The 22,251-nt window shown below is 47.0% G+C and overlaps 1 pseudogene; it reads left to right on the top strand.

Moving 5' to 3' along the window:
* The first annotated feature begins 1,351 nt into the window (after window positions 1–1,351).
* Window positions 1,352–20,205, top strand: LOC147444005 (uncharacterized; annotated as a pseudogene).
* Window positions 20,206–22,251: the final 2,046 nt, after the last annotated feature.

The following is a 22,251-nucleotide window of genomic DNA, read 5'->3' as shown; positions in this document are numbered from 1 at the left end:
GCTGCAGAGGCCTGCTTTAGAGACGGATTTGTGATGGGCCATGAAAAGGTCTTGATGGCACAGGCCTGAGGACCGGTTGAGAAGTCCAGGGCTAGTTAGCCGACAACACGAGGAGGCACCAACTACATGGAAGAAGGGGCGCCAACCTTCTGGAAGGTGATTTTTTTTTTAAAGCAGGCGAGGGGCTACAGAGGTGGCTCATGTTAAATATCGGCTAGCTACGTTACGTGTAGGTGGAGCACACCGGTAGAGCCGGTGCCGGTCATGGCGCTTTTGGGGGGGCAGAATTTTTTTTTTCACTTATGAAAGGCAGGCTGCACTACCCCTTCAAGCACGCATGCGTAGCATAGAGGTATAGCAATGGGCCGTGGCGGAGGCAACCAGGGTTCAAGACGTCTGCACCGCAAGCGCGTTGACCTTTTGGTCAACTACTCTCAACCGGTTTTAATTCACCGGCAACCGGCTCGGCTTGCCATGCCACGCAGGCAAGCTAGCCGATATATAACCAAATTCTACAAAGGTCGACTTTAGAGGAGATTTCCTCTGCAAAGGAGGAGAATTTGGATCGAGAATGAAGCAAAAAGAAGTTTTCTAATCAAATTTCACCATTGTACATCTGTGCTTAAAGGATTTTGCCATGATATAGGCTATGTCACCTTTTCTCTTAATCCATGTCTAGTGTCCCTCTCGCTCTCGTGTTTTACGGTTCATTGCGTGAGTGAGTAGGTCCAAGGTGGAAATTTTGTGTGCAAAATAGACGACGGATTAGTATCAGAATGGTTGGTCTTTTGTATATTTGTGGTGGATATCTTGAGTATGATGGCTAGCGGGAAGGTTTGAGTCTGCCAATGATCGTGGGGTGCATGAAGGTATCGGGACTACTTATATGTGAGTGTATGATGTTATCAAGTGTCATAGATTGGGATAATTGATTGTTTGCTTTGAATTGGGTGCATACAGTTAGGGCTGGTCAGGTTTGGGCTTGGACATTGATTGTTTGCTGATCAGGAGTCTAGGTGTGTGTTTACCAGGGGATAGGGGTGCTCTGAAATCACTGGGCTATAGAGAGGCATTCACTGAGTGTGTTGGTGTTTTTCCGACTTCCCCCTTTCCATCTTGTGGTGCCCCGACTGAGAATCCATTGATTGCTTCCTAACAAAGTGTTCGTGATTCAAGATGAAGCGAGAATTTGGTCCAGTGTTCAAAGGAGATGAAGATGCTGACGATTGGATTGCCGATTTTGAGTTATTTATGCTGAAAGTATTGCAAATGCGAGGTGATGAAGCAAAGCTCTGGACTCTACCTTTGGTGTTGCGAGGTAAAGCAAAATCTTGGTTCGATGGCTTAGAAGATGGACACAAGCAGAATTGGATTGGATTCCGAGAGAAATTCCTACAAAGGTATCGAAAGGTGGTGTCGGCTTCGGAAGCAGAAGCAAAGCTCAAAGGCTTGCAGCAGGAAGAAAGTGAAAATTTTGATACTTTTGTTGATAAATTTGAACCTTATTGGGGTGATTTTGCGGCTACTACCCAAGCAACCAATGCGGGATACTTTAAGCCGGAAAGGTTTCTATCTTGCTTGCATTCCTATGTTTCTGAGAGAGTGTACTATGAAGATCCAAGGACCTTTGATGAAGCCGTCAGAGTCGCCTGAGCAAAGAGTCGAAAAATGAAGAAGAAGATGGAGGTAGGATTGCTACAGTCGACAGTCAGGGTAGAAAGTGGATCTAAGCCCAAACAAATTGATGAGCATCAAGAGGTAAATGCCCTTTATTTTTTTTATATGAATGTGATCAAAGCACGTGAAGCTGATGCTAGGATAGAAGAGGTAGAACAAGTGCCAACCAGGTCTCAAAGGATGAAGAGGGGTATATTCAAGGTGCCACCTAGTTTGCTTCCTCAAGAAGACGAGGTGATAGAAGACCTTGAAGAAGAGGTGTTGGTTCGAGAACTAGCAACGAGGAAGGTAGCAGTGGTACAAGAATTGGCAAGTTCAAAAGAGGAGTCTGACAGTTCTCATAGCTCCAGCAGCACTTTGGACACAGATAGCGTGTGGGAGACAGAATCCATCTCTTCTAGGTATGAAAGTTATGATGTTTTTCATGTAGATGAAGTGGAGCAAGATGTATACGAGTTGCCTGCCAGTCATTTGAAGGGTAAAAGAGGAGCATAGTGCAAGTGTGGAAATGCCTTGTGTGAATCTGCCAATCGAGCAGCCCTATCAATTGTCTTCTGATGGTGAGTCCCTATTGAAGGAAGACGTATGGTTTGATTGTGCATCCGACCTAATTGAAGAGCAGGTTTTTGAGGATGACTTGCAGGAGCTAGCGACAGATGCAAAGCGGACCTCAAACCGCGACGGCCTCTAAAACGACGGGGGCCGAATGGCGCGCCTCGAGCCTGCCACGGTAAAGTGAACATGGGGCACCACCTAGCTTTGAGTGGTTAGGACACAAACCACGATGATATGAACACCGCAAACTTACACACACAGAGAGAGAGAGAGAGAGAGAGAGAGAGAGAGAGAGAGAGAGAGAGAGAGAGAAATTTGCAAATGATGAAAACCCTCGGGGGATGTGAGGGTGAATTATTTATGCAACATTTACAAAGTGGCATGCTGTGGTGGTAGAGAGATAGGGAGAGGAGGTGGTACAACCTACTTGGTGCGTTCTCTAAGACGATTCAATGATTGTGAATACTCACTACCAAGAGCGTGTATACGTGTGTGCATTGACCATTGGAGTCGAGAGATGGATGTGGTTCCCTTCGCATGGTGCAATTCCCAAGGCAAACCCAACACACAAGCCCCTCCTTCCCGTGATGGTGATAGTGTCAATCCTTTCCACTACACTCTACAAAATTCTTGGCTCCTCATGAATTTCCAACCCCCCCCCCCCCCCCCCCCCCCCCATCCCGATAGTGACCTCTCAGTGCCAATTTATAGGTGTTGGCTGCTTGGATTATGGTAATCCCAGTGTGGTTAGGGTAAGCTTAATCGGGGAGACAAAGCAAGTGATGGGCCCGGTGTGGTTGACCCTTGCTTTGTTTTGGGAGGTTATTAAAAGATGGGAATCTCCAGGTGGGCCTTTGTGACCATCACCTAGAGAGAGGATATTTACAAAAAATGGAAATTTACAATGGCTCGGGTGAAAACTGAAGATAATGATGAAAATAACATATAAATTACTGGAATGGCGTCGTGGTTGCGTGTTGTCGAAGAATAGTGTGCTGCCGGTGCGTCGATGTCGAGCGTACTTCTTTTCGGAGTCGGCCGGGGCATGCCTTCGGCGTATTTTCTCTTTTTGTTGTTGCCGGCACGTGCTTTGGATCCTTCTTCTTTATTCGTCGATGTCATAGTCGTAAACCTTTGGTTTTTTTCCTTTTTTTTGTGTGGTGCTGTGCGTATATGCATGTGTGTGCATGTGTTGGTGTATGAGGGTGGGTGTGTGTGTATGTGCGAGTGCGCGTAAACGTGCGTGGGAAGGGGGCTTAATATTAATATATACAATATATATATATATTATTTTATTTTTTGTTTTTGTTTTTCGTCGATGGTTGACGGCCAGCTGCCTGCTAAACTACGCGAGGCGGATGGGGGGGGAGATGGGGTCAGAGAGAGAGTGTGGGTGTGTGCGGTGTGTGTGTGTGTATTGTGTGTGTGGGTATCGTGTGTGTGGAGAGAGAGAGACGGTCTGCTACGACCTGAGCGCCCGTGAGGGAGAGAGAGAGAGAGAGTTTCTATTGCGGGCTCGTACACAGCGCCAAAGGGAGAGAGTGTGGGGTGTATGGTGTGTGTGTGTGTGTGTGTGTGTGTGTGTGTGTGTGTGTGTGTGTGTGTGTGTGTGTGTGTGTGTGTGTGTGTGTATAAAGAGAGATATTCTACTGCGGCCTGAGCGCCTGTGAGAAGGAGAGAGAGAGAGAGGGAGAGAGACGTGCGCCTTCGGGCTGAGAGAAGGAGAGAGTGTGAGAGGGAGAGGGAGGGATAGGGTGTGTGGGTAGAGAGGGTGTGTAAGGGAGGGGGTGTGTGGATAACGGAGAGAGAGGGAGTGTTTTTCAGCACCTTCACACGCTCATGAGAGAGAGAGAGAGAGAGAGAGAGAGAGAGAGAGGGTAAGGTCCACGCCTTGTGGGCCGCCGGACAAGAGAGTGAAGGAAGGGGGGGGGGGGGGGGGGGGGGCAATGGAGTGGGGTAGGGGAGATGTGTGGGTGAGAGAGAGAGGGAATATTATCTACTATCTTGCATGGTAGCTTAAGGTAGAGAGGAGGGGAGCAAGTCAATGGTTGGGAGTGAGGGAGAATATTAGCGCGCCAAGGGGGAGGGAATGAGGCCGAGGGGAGGGTGAGGGGAGCGGGTGGGGAAGAGGGGGGAGGGGTTAGGGGAAGAATATTAGCGGGCCAAGGTAGGGAGTAATGAGAGTGGGGGGGGGGGGGGGGGGGGAATATAAAGGGTGAGTGTAAGAATACGGGCGAGCGGAGGGGGGGGGCTGTTTCCATGCAGCTCACACAGAGGGAGCATGAGAGAGGGGTCGGGGGTGAGTGCTCAAAGCTTGCGCCTGGCCGGGGCGGGGGGGGGGGGGGGATAATGAGAGTGGGGGTAAATTTGGGAGAGAGGGAGAGAGGATATTAGAGAGAGGTATGTAGGAAAAATGAGAGAGAGAGTGTTATTTTATCAAATGCCCGTCGGGCGGGGGGGGGGGAAATAATTTTTTTTGTTTTTTCTTTCTTTGATTTTCGAAAGTCGGCTATCATTAGCCCTCTCCCTTTGGCTAGAGGCATTCATGCTTCTAGCCCTTCTTTTGCTTCCTCGACTGTAGAGTTAGAGGGTTCTTCCTCCTCTGGAATGTTTAGCACGAATTCTGGGTCAAACATAAGAAAATACCTTTTCAGTCTCCATCCATTGACCCTAGTCTTGTGAATTCTCCCATCTGCTTCCATCAGCTTATAGTTGCCGTTGTCATAGCGTTTCTTGATGATGAATGACCCTTCCCATCTGGGTTGAAATTTCTTATCCTTTCTAGTGTCAAATATGTTGTCGTATCGAAGTACTAACATGCCTCTTTCCAGTCCCTTTTCTTTAAGCCCTTGATTGAAAGTGAGCCGGCATCGTTTTACGTGTGCTGCATAATGATTGATTGCTTCTTCCCTATCCAGTTGGAGTCTCTCCAGATCCAAGATGTGGTTTCGAAGGTTTACAATTGGACGATGTGTCTGGCTAGCCAAAACTCGTAAGCTGGCTATTTGTACCTCAATGGGTAGAATTGCCTCCTTCCCATAAACTAGATGGAAATGAGTGAAACCTAGTGATGTTCGGAACGTTGTTCTGTAGGCCCAAAGAGCTGCCATGAGATGTTTATCCCAGTCCCCTGTGTGGTTGTTTACCTATTTTGTGATGATTTTGCAAATCATTACATTACCTTCTCTACCAGACCATTGCATTGTGGATAGTATGGTGTGGAATGCCGACGTGTGATGCCTAACTTCTTCATCAGTTCTCCCACCAAATCACCTCTGAATCCTGGTCCTCTATCTGATATTATCTCAAGAGGAGTGCCAAAACGGCAAACGATATGCTCAAAAATGAACTTTGCCACCTCTTGGGCTGTAATGCGGGTGGTGGCCGTTGCTTCTGCCCATCGAATCATGTAGTCTACACCCACTATGATGTACAGTTTACCTAATTGGGCCCTTGGTAAAGGACCGATTGCATCTATTCCCCATTTCTCAAAAGGACCATATGAGATGATAGGGGTTTGTGGCTCATAGGTGAACGTGCAATCACTAGCCACTTGACAAGCCTTGCATGTTTTACACCAATGGTGTACATCCTTGTTCAAACTAGGCCAAAAGTATCTTGCCTGTAGAATCTTCCTACTGGTGATATCTAGAGCAAAATGACCGCCACAGACGCCGTCATGGAAACTTGAAATTACCTCTATGATTTCACTGGAGGTTGGCACCCGCCTAAGAATTTGATCTTTGCCCTTACAATACAAGAGGTCGTCTATAAGGTGGTACCTAGTAGCCTTCCTTACCAGCCACTGTTTTTGGCCTTTGGTGTGTCCTGCTGGACATTCTCTTGTATCTAGAAAACTGATGACATCAGGCATGGCATCACTACCTTGGAAGAGGGGTAGTTTTAATTTGATCGCCCCTATGGGAACGTCTTGTATTCTTTCTTTAGCTAGCGTATCTCCCTCTTGATTTTCTGCCCTGGGGACATGGAATAGTTTCACTGCTTCAAACTTCTTTAGAAGGTCCTTAACTTGGAAAAGTTGACCAAGTAAAACCTGATTTTTGCAATTCGAGGTGCCATTTATCTGCCTTATCAAATGCAAAGCGTCGCCGAACACATTTAGGCGTGAATTCTTTGTGAAATACATTGTTCCAACCCAAGAGCTAGGGCTGCATATTTTTCTTCATTGTTGGAGTGGGAGTGTAATAACTGCCCCATGGAGAATACTCTTTCTTGCCGTTCATTGAAAATGACCATGACTGCTGCAGAGTGATCCATTGTTCTCTTGTATTCTCTGTCAAAGAAAAGAGAGTGAGCTCTCTCTACCCTAGGACTTTCTATCGTTGGTGTTTCTTCCTTTGCTTCCGTGTTGACCTTCAGCTTCTTCTCATAATGGCGATGAGTGAGAATTCCTGCTAAACTAGTCCTGGTGGAGTTTTCTACTTGCATGGTGTAGTCAAACTCTTGTAGTCTAATTAACCACTTTGAGATCCTAGATGAGATTTCCATGTGTCTCATTACATATGGGAAGACCTCCTCCATTGTCAGGATTACAAAGGGTCTAGGCAGGAGATAGAAGCGGAACTTTGTGGTAGCAAACATTAGTGCCAGAACCATGTGTTCTACTTCGGTTAATCCTTTTTCTGACGGGGTCATGACATGACTAGAGAAGTAAATAGGGCGCATGAAAGAAGTTTTGGGGTCCTTTTGCATTAGCACTGCTCCGAGTGTATCACTTCCCACATTAGGGTTCACATAAAATGGCTCGTCCCACTTAGGAGGTGAAATTGTGGGAAGCTTAGCTAGGATTTGCTTCACCTCAGTAAAATCCTGCTTGTTCTCTTCACTCCATGAGAAGACATCCCTGTGGGTGAGTTGTTGTAGGGGAAGGACCGCTTGAGATAGCAGGTGAATGAACCTGCTTAAGTATCTTACCTTCTGAAAGAAAGAACCAGCTCCTTGGCGGTGGTGGGTGACGATAAAGATACCAGGGCCTGAATCTTGCTAGGGTCAGCCTTGATTCCTTTTGTTGAAATTACATGACCAAGGAGAGTGACTTTGCTCTCACCAATGTGACACTTTTCCACGTTGAGTTGGCCACCCAAGGTTTGCAGCCTCGTTAAGCCATCATAGACTTTGCTTAAATGAAGGGCTCGTGAGTTATAAATGCAAAAATTATCTATGAAAACCCGTATTGATGTTTCAAAGTAGGGTTGGAAAACAAAAGTCACATAGCGTTGAAACGTGGCCGGGGCGTTAGTGAGGCCAAACGGCATCACTCTGTAGGCAAAACATCCCCAAGGTGTGATGAAGGTTGTGTTCTTCTGATCCTCCTCTGCAATGCTAATCTGGAAGTATCGTGAGTAGCCATCGCATACTGTGTATCCCTCGTGACCTACCACTTCATTGAGTATTTCATCCTGGAATGGGAGGGGAAAGTGGTCCCTCTTCATGGCTGCATTGAGAGGTTTATAATCCACACACACTCTCCACTTACCTTTTTTTTTTGGTGTGACTACTACTGGGGAGACCCATTCTGAGTCTTCGACAGGATAGATGAAACCTGCTTGTAGCAAACTTCTTACTTCTTTAACCAATGCCTCTTATTGGATTACTCCAAGTCTTATGAGCTTTTGTACTACGGGTTTACTGCCTTCCTTGAGCTTTATGTGGTGTTGTACTACTGTAATTCCTATGATCTTATCATAGCCATCAATGAACAAAGTAGTGAAGTTACCTAGCATGGAGACGTACTCCTTCCTTTCTTCATTGGTTAACTCATTTGAGAGCATTTTTGTAGCTTACCTGCATCCTCCAAGGACTGCATACCTGGTGATCCCTCTTGGCTTGTCAAGGTTGTTTCAGATGGTGTTAAACTGTTTGGGTCTTTAAGAATGACCCCCATCACTTCTATGCTACCGTCACTTCCGTCAGTGATGGTCGTCTCTTCTCCTCAGGTAGACCAGTAGTCGTTGGTGGACTCATATTCTGAAGCCTCCAAGATCATGTTGCGCTACTTTCCAGTCCTCATGTCGTAGAATATGGACTTCCCTTTAGCATCCATCATCTGGATCATCCCGGTGCTCCAGTCTTATTTAGCTTCCATAGCCATAAGCCAAGGCCTCCCAAGAATGATGGGGTAGCCCTCCCCTTTGTGTGGCATGACGAAGATGTCTACCTCCACTTCTGTATTGAATGCTTTTACTTTGACCGCATTTACAATGCCTACGCATTTCACTCTTACATTGTTTGCCATCTTGGCTCGACAGGGTGTCGGCAGAGTGCCGGCCTACGTACTTCTAGACCTAGATGGTGCATCATCTTTTCACTCATGACGCATATTTGAACTCCACCATCTATGTAGACGTTTGGAATTTGTTGCCCCTTGATGTGAGCATCCATGGTTGGCAGGATGTCGTCGATATCCCTCCTAGAGATAGCCCCAGCTATCCTGGGTCTTGATTTCCTGGTACTTACCATTTTCGTCCATTGCCTCCTCATTATGGGTGCAAGGTGGAGTAATTGGGGCCAAGTTATCTTCGGGCCCTGCATTAACACATCCTGAACTAAGTCATAGGGTTTTGCATACTCACCTAGTGAGAAGTCCACGATGTCTATCTTCCGCCGCGGTTTAGCTGCTTGCTTGCTAGACTCGGCCTTTCCTTTCATCTTCTCTTCTCTTTGAGATGCCTCCTCGTGCCTCGCACGCTTCACTCCCATAGCATCCACTTCTTCTACCTTCACTTTTCCTTTGTGCTTCTCTCGAGCTGATTCTTCTACCTTCGCCTTCCCTTTAGCCTCCAAGCTAATAACACTCACCGCTTGGTTCACAGCAGGTGGTGGGGGTAGTGGTGGAATGAGAGGTTGAGGTGGTGGTTGTTGTTGTACAGATGGTCGAAGGATTTGGACCGGTGGGATTGGTCTTGGCTGCCTAGGTGGTGGTGGTCTGGCTCTTGCCGGAGAGATCTGATTCTGTCTCCGCCCTCTATTGAAATTCTGCCTCCTCAGGTATGGACAGTAGTACATTCCATGGCCATCTTCGTCGCAGTTGTAACAGTGGTACTCTGGGTTCTGCCTTCGTTGTCCCCTTCCTTGTTCTAGGTTTTCGCCAAATGCATGCCCTTACTGCACCAGATGCACAGATAAACTCTCTAGTTGGGTGGTGATGTGGGGTGGTGATGTGACTCAGAAGGTCTTGCTGTTCTTCTGATGCCTCCTACGATTGGACTCTATGATTGGCTATTGCAGCCACTAGGGTTGGTTGGGCCAATCTTGTTTCCTCTGACTCGTTTACTCTTGCTTGCATGCGCAGCTTCTTATCTTTAAGGTGGGCTACTTCGAGTGCCAACTCATATGTTGCAGGAAACCTTCCCTTCATCTTCTCTCTAAGCGGCGACCATAGAACAGCAATGAAACTGTCCTACTTTAGGAAATTAGGCCCTCCTTCACCTTCCTCCAGTGAGACAACCCATCTCTCCCATAAGTCCACAAATTTGGACTCGTAGGCGGCATACTCGAGCAGGCCTCCCCTGCTTTAATTCTGTCAGTAGTAGCTGCCATAGCTTCTCCGAGGTTGTGCCTCCACCAAACCTCTTTACAAAAGTAGCCCTTAACACATCCCATGCATTCTTGGTAGCCTGGAGCAATGCATTATACAAGGACTTGGCCTCTACTTTCATGAGTAGAGAAAAAATTCTAAGTCGTGAAACGTCGGCATCTTTGTTGGAGACGACACAAGCAATGTCGAAATCATCCTAAAAGTCGGTGGTGAGATCCTCTCCCTTCTTTCCACTGAACATGGGGAAAGAAACACTTACCATGGTAGTGACTCAGGAAATTACAAACCCTTTTTTTTTTCCATAACATTAACAGTAGCGGCTCATAGAGGCTTTTTACAGGGGTGGGTGGATAGGTTAAAACAGGATAAAGATAGAGACATTAAAAGAATGATGGTAATCTAATATGGGAGAATGATAGGGTTCGGAGAATTGAGGATTTCTCCTAGTACCGCCGCACCGAATAGGTGTACGATCTTCTGTTGGTAGAAGACTTTCCTATCTACATAGATATTCACATGCATATGCTGCAGGAATCTGAAGGGGAATGTCGTCGACCCATTTTCCATCATGCACAGAGGGCGGAATACTTACTTATACTCTTACCGTGCCAGTTTTGATGATTCGGAACATCCACAAGAGGTCGTCGTCTTTCATGGGCTCTACCTTTCCTTCGTTGCTCAGCACGTATGGAGTGATGGCAACACGTCTGACCACTCCCATCCTCTTGTCTAACAGCAATTGCTGGTAATTTCCGTAATCGGCGTGTTGCATGAATTCTACTCCATTCAGTTGCAACTCGTCATCCCCAGCCCACTGGGTTTCTCCCGTGGTAGAGAGTTTCTTTAGGATAAGTTGTACAGGGAGAGGAGGAAGATCCTCCACTCGCTTCCCAAAACAGCGAGAGCAATAGCCGAACCACTCTTCTCTAGGACATAAGAATATTCTTACCACTTCTTCTGGATTGTCGAAGTGGATTGGTAGCACTCGCATGCGTCGTGCAAATCGGTAGGCGACCTTCCGCCGCTTAGCTTAGGATGACTTCTTCCTTGAAAAAGTGGGTACAACCCGGCTCTCTGAGCTTGAAGCACTTGCTTGGCCAGATGCTTCTCCCTTCGGGGTCATGTGTTTCCAGACTGGATTATCTTCTCATTGCCTTTTGCTCGAGAAGCCCCTTTAGGCCACTTTGGTGTTATATCTTTGACTGCAGTTTCTTTAGGGAAAAGAGGTCTCACCGTTTGCTTCCCTTCCTTGACGTGAATGATTTCTTCACTGTAAGATACTAGGAAACTAGGCTCTGATAGATCCTCCTCCCAACCTCCCTTTATAGGGTGGGCTCCTAGCCCCTTGCCCTAGATGGATCCCCTGTCCACACTGCCTAGCCCGGCCCGTGGCCGTAGTCCTTGTGCCTAGCCTAGTTCTTAGGGTACATGACCTGTGTCCTGACATTACTTCCCCCTTAAGGAAGACTTTTCGTCCTCGAAAACAGAAGTAGTAACATCTTTTTAAGAATACTAGTGTTCTCTTTATTGACGTCCCATAAGTGAGCCAATTGTCTGTATGACCGATAATTGGTGCAGTGAGGAGGTTCAATGAAACCAAGATGAATATCTTGATTTTCAACATTGTTGTCCGTTTGCAACCACTTGGGTCTAAATGGTAACTCCATTTATAACTCACTTGAGTGCTGTAAAGGAGTAACCACAACTAAGAGTCACTTGGGTTTAAATGGTGACTCCATTTATAACTCACTTGAGTACTGTAAAGGAGTAACCACAACTAAGAGTTGTCCAAAGGCATAACCAGTTTTCAGATCTTCTGAAGGGACTGGAATAATGTTAGGAAACTTTGGCGTAACTTTCCATGCAGTTGTGAGCCAAATTTCCTACTCGCCTGAGTATCTTGAATAGTCCGTTACATGTGCATCCCTAATGAAGGTTACTTGCCAACATGTTATGTATGCACACCTGGTAAGTCCTTGACGTATGAAAGTATTGACACAATCTCCAACCCCACCACAAGAGGTGTTCAAAGTCGTAAATCGTACTTAAGCAAATTCTAGAATAGGGAGAAACTCATCTATTTAGAAATGCGTTGTGTTAACGTATGCTCTTAGTAGATCCTTTAGCACGAGATTACTCTTTGTAATCTTTGTAATCTGCCTATCCCCTTGGATAACTGACAGTACTGATGTGTGTTTTCCTCACGGTTTACAGACAGTCATCACAGATGACTGGTGAACGGAAAATCACAGTAGTGTTTAACATTGGTGAAGAATCAACAATGTCCTAAATAACCATCGTGGTTAACTTGAAAAAATCCACAGACACCCAAACCGAGCCATGACCTCTATTGGTGATTTATAGACTCAAAGGTAATCTCATAGAGATAGTGCACATAAAGTGCAAAATGCTTCATAAGCAACAACTTGAGGAATATGCATGCCGTTCCAAATCAGCCTTTGCTAAACACTAGGGCCCATAACACCTAGTGTGCATACATTTAGCAAAAAACAGATCCGAACCTGTATTTCCATGGTAATTCTTGCCAATACTTATGGCAAATGTGATACGCTTAGCACACATTAACAGGAATGTAAATAGTTCGGAAAAAAAACTAAATACTTTTGTTTGCAATATTTTGCAAGCTTTGCTTAAACATAATAGAAGGTGAAACAGTGATCACTTATAGATACAAACAATGAAACTTTTTCATTTGCGATATGTATAAACAACCATCTGTAATGTTGTTTAGCAATACTTGTACCTTAACAAGTCATTCTAAGTATCCGACAATTTCTAACCTCGAAATTGCTCCCGATACGCCGTGCTAAAAATGGTCTAGAAAACAGATGTGACCAGCACTTAGGGACTTTTTCGTGACACATATTTGAAATAGGGGGCACCAGTGTCAGTCCCAGAGACTCATATTCGCCACATGTGGAATATGTCTCAACTAAGGATGTCTGAAAAAGAACATCCTACAAGTACAAGATGTACTTGTGTGTGGAGGTAGCTCTAAACAGTTTACGACAAGAGTGAGAGGGACCCTCATTCATTGCTCCACACTGGCTAAACCGAACTCCTTGAGTTCCTAGACCATGTTGTATCCCATGTGACAACATGTGCCAAATAGAACCCTAGAAGTAGGTTCGTAACAGTATAGGGCAGAAAGATAGATTGGATACTTGGCCCAAAATACTTTGTGCCGACATGCCCTTGGCATGACTCTGTAACATTCAAGGGTACTTGTAAGTCTTGAAAAACCAAGAAAAGCATACTAACAATGGAATGACACCAAATAAATAGATGCATACCTGGAGATTTGGACGTAATGTTCACTTACCCGTATTCAAATGGAAAGGAGCACGTCTCCTACCTGAACAAACAAACAGCATTGTAGTGGGAACCATGGGTGTTGCCCTCGCAATCCAACCTCTTTGGTTAAAATGTACATAGGCAAACCCTTTGGTAAGACCTTTTGTAGAAACTGCTCAACTAGAAGGTAATAGTAACCAACATAGTTAACCGTGTACGTATTGATTGAAATCACTTGAGAAGTTGAATTTGTCCGCTACCGCGTAGTAGAGTGCAAAATTCTTTTCTTGAAAGTCTAACTGGGAGAGATCAAACTATGATCCTCAATGCAGATCAAACTGTGATCCTTAATGCCTATGGGGTGATGTAACAATCACCCACCGGGTCTTACCTGAACAAGTATATCCATAGACACGCCGTAGTGCTATAGTGAGAGCAAGAAATCCACATAAGTCAAATGTCTAGCTCGTATTAACAGCCATGCTGTCTTAATTGTGTGCTGTCTCTAGACTCCATGGTATAGATCAGCTGATGGAAGTGCAAGAGTATCAAAAACTCAGCATGAGCATCGTACTAGAAACCTATAGTGCGAAAATGACACCCTAAATATCCGTAATGACAAGACTCTTGCTTGTCTATTAACGTCGATGTTTACTTCCTTGGGTATATCTTGACAACAATCACCCAAAGAATGCCAATAGTTGGGTCTTACCCTTATCCTAACATCGGCTCTTAGTCTGTTTGGCTCATAGCCCTTATGCAAAATAGTGTTCAATCAACGAACCGATAACAGCTAATTTGAGTAGCATAAGCCACTTGTTAGCTGAGAGTTAGAGCCACCTTGGCTCAGGCCAACTCATGAGCAAAACATGTATCAAAAGCTTCTTAGAAGATTTTCATGTTTCCCTTAAAGAGAGAGAGAGAGAGAGAGAGAGAGAGAGAGAGAGAGAGAGAGAGAAGAAGAAGAGCATGCTGGGCTGAGGAACTTGCCTTAAGTTTTAGAGTGTGCACCCAAGCTGTGTGCTCTTACGCATTTTATGCCTGACTTATCGTATAAGCATTCCAAAAGTGTTCTGTATGACTCGCTCATTGAGACAGGTATCAAAAAACACAACCACATCTTGACCTACTTTCCTTGCAGGGTCGTGATTGTATGAAAATGACGTAGCATTGGCACTTTGCCTGTGAAATAAGTCCTAGATTTGGGGTTCCTTTTAGTGCTATTAGGTGTTGATAGCAACCAACCATCAGGTTAAACAATCCATAACTTATTCTGTCCTTGACATAGTTACGAGTGTGGTAGCGGAAGCATACTGCATGAAGTGGTGGAATCCATGCCACCTGCTTAGCATGCCTTGCATGCAAAAGCGTAAGCCCTTGCGGAGAGTGATGGCCTCAATCGTGAGAACCAAAACCATAAGTGCCTTGTACAGTTTAGACTGGGAGGGATTCTGTGAACTGATGTTCCCTATTTTGCCAATTCCCCTGGCCCTAAAGTATAAATAGGAAAAAACAAGAAAAACTTAAGCTTGGCTAACTTGGTCATTCGACTGCCACTAGTTGTGTTGAACTTCCAAAGGAAAACTCGTTCGAATGTGGCTCATAGCCAATTCTGCTACACGAGAGAGAGTTGTCATGTATGCTCGTGCGCCCTCTTGTATCATGTACACCATGAAAGATCATTTAAGCATAATGTCAAATCCCTCCCAAGTTTGTATGCTCATAGCATATACCAAACGTGGGCAATTGAAGCCTTGCTGATAGCCAACTGAAGCGGTTGTTGACATACAGATATCATGACAAAAAGAGTCGACCTTGTCGAGTGAGTTTAACTAAAATTAGCTAGTAATGTGTGGCAAACGTCCCCTGTCCGCTTCTAGACACAGTGACAAGGAGTCGGCCATGCCGAAAAACATGCCCCCACAAATTGAAGCCTTGCTTCACAGACAAGCTGTTGTGCTCATAGCCAACGTATGCTCCTGCCATGATATAGCTATCATGGCAACAACGAATCGACCGTGTCAAAAATTACCTCGTATGGAGAATCATGAAAGTACCTGCAATAGATATGTAACTTGATTGGAGTTGCAAAGTGTACCTGGAATTGCGAATACCACGGCGTGGTAAGTATTCTTCGCCGTCTGCTAGAAGCGGCGACAAGGAGCCAGCCCTCCAGAGCACCTTGGCTCCCTTTATGTCAACGAGCAACAGGTTGTGCCAATCTCCTTGAGATTCTAGATCTTGGCGTTGCCCTAGCAAGCAATCACATCCGAATCAAAAAATGTAAAATAACTGCATACCTCATGAATTGCGTGACGACTTGGAGTACCATGGTGTCGATCTCTGACAGCATGCATGAACACGCATACCAAGATATGGCGTGCCTTGATGTCTTGCTTCCATGCCATCATAACGTACCCGCACAACTGTTTCTGTCATCGGGCATGTTGTGGATTCCCCTTTCAAGCATGAGGAAAGGTATACTTTGATCCACCTTGTTTAGTGCAGATACGACCTTGTCGTATCCGAATTTGCATGCCAATGGCGAGTCCAAACATGTATGGTGTGCACATCGTAGTGCGGACTGATGCCGACCCGCCTTGCTGGTTCCTCTCACGTTGCATGATTAGATACTTACGTCGACTCGCCTCATCGGCTACAATGCTCATGATGTATATGAGCGTCCATGATGTTCGACCTTGGTCAAGCAAAACATCGGTAATGATTTCGCAGACAAGCCATACCTGTGTTGTCAAATATCCATTGATGATGATCTTCGAGTCATGGTGAATTATGTGGAATTATGTAAATTGCGGTTGCCAATGACTTTGACCTCCGATAATTTGCCAAGCCGTGCCTGGTTGGTTGTCATCGTGGATATGTTGTTCAAAGCGACCGTTTGGGTCGATTCCCTTTTGTTCGTCACTGCGAGAAGCGACCATTTGGGTCGATTCCCTTTTCATGCCAAAGTTGCAAGCCGTGCCGTACCGACTATATTGATGTCGAGAAAATCCTACAACCAAGGCATGCACGATCGCTGGCTGCATCTTTCCCTTGCGAATGCCCTTGGCCATGCTGGTCATGTGACAGGCCGCTTGGGTTGTCCTTGGGTGGCCCATGGGCACCCTAGGGCGCCCAATAGTGGGAAAAAAGAAAAACAAATTGACGAGCTATGCTCTGGAGACAGCGCGGCCGCCTGCGCAATCTTTGTGAGGGAGTTAGCTCGCGATGGCGAGCTCCTCTGAAGCCGGGCAAGAGACGGCAAATGATGTTCTTCTCTCTGCGCTCCAACTAAGCTTAACTTCAAAGGGTTTGGAGCAGGTCAAAGACGCCCTCGTCCCCGACTAGGGGTTGCTGCACACGCGCGAGCTTCGGCTTCTTCTTCCCTCTCCCAATTTAGATTGCATGCCCATGCAAAGCCAAAAACGGCTGGCTCTCCATGCCTAGTCCCTAAAAAAGGAGCGGCTCTGATACCAATGTAAGATACTAGGCAACTAGGCTCTGATAGATCCTCCTCCCAACCTCCCTTTATAGGGTGGGCTCCTAGCCCCTTGCCCTAGACGGATCCCCTGTCCACACTGCCTAGCCCGGCCTGTGGCCGTAGTCCTTGTGCCTAGCCTAGTTCTTAGGGTACAGGACCCGTGTCCTGACATTCACGATGAATATCGATGTAGATGACTTCAGCCCTTTTGCTGCCTTCGTTGCTGGCACTCATTGACAGTGTGACTTGGTTGACAACAGTGACGGCACTTCACCAACCTCCCACCTGATGCTTTCGATTTATAGTTAGAACGAGCGACACGAGATGGAGAATTTACCTCTTGAATGCTGACGACATTGCAGCCTGACAGTAGCACCTCAATGAAGGCGGCTAGTGCCTCCTTCGTCTCCTCTTCTTCCGTCCTCCAGTTAGAAAATTCCTTCAGCCATTCGTCCATGATTGATAGTGGGCGTCACTTTCAGAATTGTAAACTGAAGGGTCTTAGAAAAGCCCTCCTCAGTGGGGGCACCAAATGACGGACGCAGAGCCGACCCCGAACCCCGACGGCCTCTAAAACGACAGGGGCCGAATGGCGCGCCTCGAGCCTGCCACGGTAAAGTGAACAGGGGGCACCACCTAGCTTTGAGCGGCTAGGACGCAAACCACGATGATATGAACACCGCAAACTTACACACACACACACACACACAGAGAGAGAGAGAGAGAGAGAGAGAGAGAGAGAGAGAGAGAGAAATTTGCAAATGATGAAAACCCTCGGGGGGTGTGAGGGTGAATTATTTCTGCAACATTTACAAAGTGTCATGCCGTGGTGGTAAAGAGATAGGGAGAGGAGGTGGTGCAACCTACTTGGTGCGTTCTCTAAGACGACTCAATGATCGTGAATACTCACTACCAAGAGCGTGTATACGTGTGTGCGTCGACCATTGGAGTCGAGAGATGGATGTGGTTCCCTTCGCATAGTGCAATTCCCAAGGCAAACCCAACACACAAGCCCCCCCTTCCCATGATGGTGATAGTGTCAATCCTTCCCACTACACTCTACAAAATGCTTGGCTCCTCATGAATTGCCAACCCCCCCCCCCCCCCGATAGTGACCTCTCAGTGCCAATTTATAGGTGTTGGCTGCTTGGATTATGGTAATCCCAGTGTGGTTAGGGTAAGCTTAATCGGGGAGACAAAGCAAGTGGTGGGCCCGGTGTGGTTGACCCTTGCTTCGTTTTGGGAGCTTATTAAAAGATGGGAATCTCTAGGTGGGCCTTTGTGACCATCACCTAGAGAGAGGATATTTACAAAAAATGGAAATTTACAATGGGTCGGGTGAAAACTGAAGATAATGATGAAAATAACCTATAAATTACTGGAATGGCGTCGTGGTTGCATGTTGCCAGGGAATGGTGTGCTCCCGGTGCGTCGATGTCGAGCGTACTTCTTTTCAGAGTCGGCCGGGGCATGCCTTCGGCGCATTTTCTCTTTTTGTTGTTGTCGACGCGTGCTTTGGATCCTTCTTCTTTATTCGTCGATGTCGTAGTCCTAAACCTTTGGTTTTTTTTCCTTTTTTTTGTGGTGCAGTGCGTATATGCGTGTGTGTGTGTGTATGTATTGGTGTATGAGGGCGGGTGTGTGTGTATGTGCAAGCGCGCGTAAACGTGCGTGGGAAGGGGGCTTAATATTAATATATACAATATATATATATATTTTTATTTATTTATTTTTGTTTCTCGTCGATGGTTGACGGCGGCCGGCTACCTGCTAAACTACACGAGGCGCATAGGGGGGGAGATGGGGTCAGAGAGAGAGTGTGGGTATGTGCGGTGTGTGTGTGGATATGGTGTGTGTGGAGAGAGAGAGAGAGAGAGAGAGAGAGAGAGAGAGAGAGAGAGAGAGAGAGAGAGAGAGAGAGAGAGAGAGAGAGAGAGAGACGGTCTGCTGCGGCCTGAGCGCCCGTGAGGGAGAGAGAGAGAGAGAGACGGTCTGCTGCGACCTGAGCGCCCGTGAGGGAGAGAGAGAGAGAGAGAGAGAGAGAGTTTCTGTTGCGGGCTCGTGCACAGCGCCAAAGGGAGAGAGTACGGGGTGTATGGTGTGTGTGGTGTGTGTGTGTGTGTGTGTATAGAGAGAGAGAGAGAGAGAGAGAGAGAGAGAGAGAGAGAGAGAGAGAGGAGAGAGAGAGAGAGAGAGAGAGAGAGAGAGGGAGAGAGACGTGCGCCTTCGGGCTGAGAGAAGGATAGAGTGTGAGAGGGAGAGGGAGGGATAGGGTGTGTGGGTAGAGAGGGTGTGTAAGGGAGGGAGGGTGTGGATAACGGAGAGAGGGGGAGTGTTTTTCGACGCCTTCAGAGGCTCGTGAGAGAGAGAGAGAGACAGAGAGAGAGAGAGAGAGAGTGAGGGAGAGAGAGGGTAAGGTCCACGCCTTGTGGGCCGTCGGACAAGAGAGTGAAGGAAGGGGGGGGGGAGGGGTTTTGGCAATGGAGTGGGGTAGGGGAGATGTGTGGGTGAGAGAGAGAGGGAATAGTATCTACTGTCTTGCATGGTAGCTTAAGGATGACAGGAGGGGAGCAAGTCAATGGGTGGGAGTGAGGGAGAATATTAGCGGGCCAAGGGGGAGGGAATGAGGCCGAGGGGAGGGTGAGGCGAGCGGGTGGGGAAGAGGGGGGAGGGGTTAGGGGAAGAATATTAGCGGGCCAAGGTAGGGAGTAATGAGAGTGGGGGGGGGGGGGGGGGGGGGAATGTAAAGGGTGAGTGTAAGAATACGGGCGAGCGGAGGGGGGGAGTGTTTCCATGCGGCTCACACAGAGGGAGCACGAGAGAGGGGTCGGGGGTGAGTGCTCAAAGCTTGCACCTGGCCGGGGGGGGGGGGGGGGGGGATAATGAGAGTGGGGGTAAATTTTGGAGAGAGGGAGAGTGGATATTAGAGAGAGGTATGTAGGGAAAATGAGAGAGAGAGAGAGGGGGTGTTATTTTATCTAAAGCCCGTCGTGCGGGGGGGGAGAGGGGGGGATAAGTTTTTTTCTTTTTTTTTTCTTTGATTTTCGAAAGTCGGCTCTCACTAAGAATAGAAGCTGTGGTAGGTCAAGTTGATTTATCTATGCAGGGGGTGGGGCAACCTTGCCTTGGTGGGCATGTCGAGGTGCACTTTGAAGTTTCAGAGTTTGTGTGTAGCCATGGAGAGCTAGCTTTGGCAGATGACTCTATGGAAACTGGTACAGGTGTAACCTATAAGAGATAGGTTCCATGCAAAGAGGAAGGTGCCACCAACCTTGCAGGTGATGAGGTCTTTGAAGAACAGGTTGAAGCTTTAGCAGGTCATGCTCTTCGATACGAAAAGGTGGTCTTGGAGCCCTTTACACAGGGTTTGGATGTAGATTTGCAAAGGGAACATGTTTGCTTGGCTATGTAGCAAGTGGAAGAAAATGGCAAAGCATTGAAGCTATGTGTTTTGTTGTTGATAGCTATGTTGCTCCAGGCTGCTTTGCAGGGTGTACTATGCAGGCTTCAATCCTCATGTGATAAAGATGATGATATGGAGGGTTCTATAGAAGATGGCATGATAGCAGTTTATGGTACAGGTGCTTCAAGTGATCACAAGTATGTTTATGGTTGGTAGGAAGGTTTATGGATGCAGGGTGACAAAGCTCCGTGCTATAAAGAGCTGGAAGGGTGGCCTGTCTATTGGCCTACAAGTGCAAAGAGGGGCTTCAATGTGCATGCTTTACAAGGGGATGGCCACAGCCAATGCTTCGCTTTTGATCCAGGTGGACTCTATGCCATGCTTGGGGAAGCTTCGACCTTTCCGTTTGACCCTGGAGGGTGATGCGAATCATAATTGTTTTCCTCTAAACTATCTATACATCCATTGTATATATCATTTATTCTCATTATGTCGCTATTTCATATCATTCTCTCTATGCAGTACTATTTTACCTAAATAATGCTATGGTTGAGCATAAATGCTCAACAAGGGGGTGGGTAATGATGGCGCACCTAGTCTGTGTCGACGCATGGAAGTGCTAGTAGCAGCGGTGTGGAAATCAGTAGCCTGATGGGGAAATGCTTGGGTAGGTACTAGATGCAAAGAACAAAAGATGTTATCAAGAATTGTATGCCAAATGTGTTTTTTAGCAGGTCAAGCATGGTTTTTTTGACTCAACTACTCGAAGTGCCCAAAGGGCACCGCCTATCAATGTGTGCGGCTCCTGATGCTTTTTGTAGCATGTTTTTTATAGCTCTACATTCGAAACAATCGGGGACAAGGCTATTATACCAGAGAGAAGCGACCTATTGCAGATGGGCGACCTTGATGTAATCACAGTCATGCTTCATTATTGCGGAGTTTTTTACGAGTTGCGCTCAAGGTGGATATCGATGCAAGGGGCTTCAAAGGAAGTGAAGCAGTTGTTTTTTAAATAAGTGGAGAATCTTGGGGGTTGAAGGGTGTGCAGGCAGTGTGGTCAAAGGAAAGAAAAAATGTTTTTCCAAACTTCGGCAAGTAAGGGTGGTGGGAAAGTGGCCCAAGTCAAAGTTTGTGCTAAAAAAATAAATACTGTAAGGTGGTGGGTATGCAAAGGAGCAGCGCCATCTGCATGGGGAAAGGATGCCACTTGCTGCTGCATGAGGGATTACCAGATAGGGGTGAATGAGGGCCGCCAGTGATGGGGGGCCTCAAGGGAGCGCTGCAGAGGAAGGGGCGAGTAGGGCCGAGGGCCGCCAGCTTTTTGGACGAAGAAGCAGCCTATGGTGAGGATGGCGGGTTATTATACATCGGGGGTTGAACCTGTGGGCGGGCCTGGAAGGCAAGGGGATCCTTGACAGCAGGTTTTGAGGAGGAGGGACTTCAAGAGCCAAGAGGTGACGGGTACCAACAAGGTGGCGCTACAGAGATTGGGAGGAAAAGAGAGTGGAGAAAGACAGACAAGGTTCAAGTGCCAGAGCGTGAAGAGCTGGTCTGTGAACAGGCCTGGGAGGCAGACTTCAGAAGGTGAGGGTACCTACATGCAGAGAGGGTGGGGCTTCTTGGGTGTGTAGAGCCGCCAGAAGGCTGGCTTAGAGCAGAAGAAAGGGGAGCCTTCGGTATGATCAGGGGCTGCGACCTCCAGAGAGAGGGGAACTTGGTGCAATAAAGTAGACGAGGCATCCATAGCTGCAGGCTATATAAGGCAAGGTCATAAGCAGGTTATGAGAGAGCGTTATAGGGCTGCAAAGAGGATCACCGAGTGCTAGCCAAGAGAAGGGGCGGCAAGCAGTGGATGAGGGTGCAAGTGCTGGAGAAAGAGGGGGCTGCAGAGGCCTGCTTCAGAGACGGATTTGTGATGGGCCATAAAAAGGGCTTCATGGCACAGGCCTGAGGACCGGTTGATAAGTCGAGGGCTAGTTAGCTGACAACACAAGGAAGGCACCGACTGCATGGGAGAAGGGGCGCCAACCTTCTGGGTTTGCGGTTAAATTTCGAGCGCTAGTGCCCTACGTGGCACTAGCAAGCGCCGTTGATCTTAAAAATGCAGAGCTTTTTAATGGCAATGGCTGCTGCCATATAGGCAGCAGCGCTCGAAATTTATCATCTTCAACCTTCTGGAAGGTGATTGTTTTTAAAAAGCAGACGAGGGGCTACAGAGGTCGACTTTAGACGAGATTTCCTTTGCAAAGGAGGAGAATT

Source organism: Adiantum capillus-veneris, chromosome 13, assembly GCF_014529385.1.
Source record: "Adiantum capillus-veneris isolate H3 chromosome 13, ASM1452938v2, whole genome shotgun sequence".
NCBI classification, from domain to species: Eukaryota; Viridiplantae; Streptophyta; class Polypodiopsida; order Polypodiales; family Pteridaceae; genus Adiantum; species Adiantum capillus-veneris.
Note: the sequence above shows the minus strand (reverse complement) of the source record. Positions and strands in the feature narration are given on the sequence as shown.